The 3,225-nt window shown below is 42.3% G+C and overlaps 1 pseudogene; it reads left to right on the top strand.

The window, feature by feature from the left end:
• The first annotated feature begins 1,008 nt into the window (after positions 1–1,008).
• LOC146611520 (uncharacterized) lies at positions 1,009–1,619 on the top strand (annotated as a pseudogene).
• Positions 1,620–3,225: the final 1,606 nt, after the last annotated feature.

Below are 3,225 nucleotides of genomic sequence, written 5' to 3'. Positions count from 1 at the left end.
GGATGAAAGGGAGAAATACTGAGAAGAAATTTATCGTTTTTAAAGGGAGTGTAGATTTTAGTAATTAAAAAAAGGAAACGCCTGAAAGGGGAGAAAAAACTCACCATTAATAAGATATTTTGCCAAATGAAGATAGTGAATTAATTAAAAATATGTAAATAAACTTCTAAATTTATAAAGAAGCAGAAACTACAAAAGATCCTACAAGGAGAGGCCTTTGGGGATTATAGGACATTTAAAAAGGGACAACAATGAATTTTTCACTTTTCAGAAGAGAAGGTGATGACTTTTATCAAATGCTAGCAAAAATGAGAAAATCTGGGGGCAAAAAACAGGCCATTTATAATTTGAACCAGGTGAAGGAGAACTGGCGAGGGAAATTGTGAAGCTGTATCTACCGAAAGATAACTAGTACCTAGCTCGCAGGTAGGCTAAATTCTTGTGGTCTATCCACACAGTAAATGGATCTTCGGCAACTCCTACCAATGTCTCTATTTCTCAAAAGCTAGCTTTATAGCTAGCAATAGCAAGCACACATTTCTCAGAGGCATCAAACTCAACAATGAACTGTTAATGCAGGTCTGGTTGTATCAAGAAAGGTGCTGACATAAATCTCCTTTTCAGGCCCTGAAACACTACCTTCAGTAGAAACTGGTAAAGCCAAGCGCTGGAGCAACTTCAGGGTTGTAGGGGTTAGTCAGCTGCAGCTTTTACCTTTTACATATCAGTCTTCACCTGCCGACTCTCAAACACATATCCCAGCCAGGTTACAGATTTTACATGTAACTCAAAGTTTTCCATTTGGTAGTTTTGCCAGTTTGTCGATCTGTATTTGGACGTATACTCAAACAGTGACTTGGTGTTCTTTTTGTGGTAGAGTATCCCTTCCTGTTCCTGTTCGAACACACAGTGGTGTTTTTGTGTAGCTTATCTGCGTAGCAATTAATTAAATTAAAACTTTAATTAAAACCTTATAGATATAACTTCTTATTTCATAGTGTAATCTTCATGTGCTTCATCCAAGCACTCTCTTGGATACTCTTGGAGGGGACACTCTCTAGCTGTCCTGAGCAGCTGGGGAAACAGGATGGCTGGGTGACGGCGAGGAGGAAGTCTTAAACAGAAGTCCCAGGTGCACCACCAACCTGTTCATATATCTAACCATTTTCCCCCACTCGGCGACACACCCGCCGGGGGTCCAACTCTGGTAATTGGTGATTCTGTTCTCAGACATGTGAAGCTAGAGACACCAGCAACCATAGTCAGTTGTCTTCCAGGGTCCAGAGCAGGCGACATTGAAGGAAATTTAAAACTGCTGTCTAAGGGTAAACGTAAATTCAGTAAAATTATAATTCATGTCGGCAGTAATGACACCCGGTTAGGCCAGTCGGAGGTCACTATAATCAATATTGAAGGAGTGACATGTTTAGCCGCATGTTCTCCTTAAATTGCTGTCTGTCTGAGTGGTCTCCAAAAAACAGTGTGGGCTTTATAGATAATTGGGAACCTTTTGGAGGAAACCTGGTCTTGTTAGGAGAGACGGCATCCATCCCACTTTGGATGGAGCAGCTCTCATTTCTAGGAATATGGACAAATTTATTAAACCCCCCAAAATATGACTATCCAGAGTTGGGACCAGGAAGCAGAGTTGCAGTCTTACACGCCTCTCTGCAGCTTCTCTCCTCCTGCTACCCCCCCAAAACTCATCTCCACAGAGACTGTGTCAGCTCCCAAACAGACAATAAACTATCAGAATCCTTGATGCGCAGGCCGACGGTGTTTCTTCTTCACTCACTATGTGTTAACAGACCTCTCTGCATTGAATCATACCTGTTATTAACCTCTGTCTCTCTTCCACAGCATGTCTTTATCCTGTCTTCCTTCTCTCACCCCAACCGGTCGCAGCAGATGGCCCCGCCCCTCCCTGAGCCTGGTTCTGCTGGAGGTTTCTTCCTGTTAAAAGGGAGTTTTTCCTTCCCACTGTCTCCAAAGTGCTTGCTCATAGGGGGTCATATGATTGTTGGGTTTTCTCTGTATCTATTAATGTAGGGTCGACCTTACAATATAACGCAGACCCTACCTTGTATCAAGGCAACTGTTGTTGTGATTTGTTGTGATTTGGTGCCGTATAAATAAAAGTGAACTGAACTGAATTGATTGCTCATTCTCTCAGGTCATTCTCAACTACTTTTGACCTTGGGACTTGGGGTCTACCACACCAGGCAAGACCCCAGGTGCAGACTGTGTAAAGATGCCCCTGAGATATTCCAGCACATAACAGCACGCTTCAAGATGCTAACAGGAATGCTATAACTAAGTGGCTGGCATAGTATACAACAACATATGTGCCAAGTATGGCCTTGAAGTCCCGCGGTCAAAATGGGATTCCACTAAGATCCTGTGGAACTTCCAGATAAACATTGACAAACTTCTGATGACTAACCAGTGGTGGGCAAGCAGAGGAAGAAGACTTAGTCACATATGTATCTATATCAACTGACAGGAACATCAGGAAGAAGGAACATTAGAAGCTTGAGAAATTCCAAGGTTTGATAAAGGAACTAGAGAAGATGCAGAGTATGAAAGCAACAGTGGCCCCTGTGGTACTCGGTGCACTCAGTGCAATGATTTCCAAACTGGGTGAATGGCTCCAGCAGATCCCAGGGATGACATCTGAGATCTTTGTCCAGAAGAGCACAGTCCTAGGAACACCAAAAATACTGTGCAGGATAAATACAGCCTATTTTTATGTCGCTGTTGTAAAGCTTGTGACTATAGGTCTTTGCGACAATGTTGCATTACAATGCCCTGGTTACTGCTAATGTACTGTTTTAATCAGGGTGCAGACCTCTTCACTGAGACACTGATTATTGGTAATAACTTACAGATTACCAATAGATCAGTGTTATAGAGTGCCACTGGTCAAATATTTGTGGTGCAACAACAAAAGTTTATCTACTACTTATTTAAGCTACAGATGTCAATAAAAGCAATCAGTTAAGTGGTCTTATGTTTTATGACGGATCTGCTTACTGGGAAACAGAGCCTTTGTAAGGATGCTTCTGCTTATTCTGAGACAGTGTGAGCATATCAAAGGCGAGTATGGGCTTACCAGAGTGAATGAATATTGCTGTTTAACACTATTATGGACCACTTCAGTCACTTGACATTGCTGGTCATTGGCATGTCAACTTTGTATGTGCGCCACCCCCTGACAGACGTATG

This window comes from Diplotaxodon limnothrissa, linkage group LG19, assembly GCF_057381915.1.
Source record: "Diplotaxodon limnothrissa isolate DT_005_m linkage group LG19, D_limnothrissa_male_GT1.1, whole genome shotgun sequence".
Taxonomy (NCBI): domain Eukaryota; kingdom Metazoa; phylum Chordata; class Actinopteri; order Cichliformes; family Cichlidae; genus Diplotaxodon; species Diplotaxodon limnothrissa.
The sequence above is the reverse complement of the archived record's forward strand: the minus strand, read 5'-3'. Positions and strand labels throughout refer to the sequence as shown.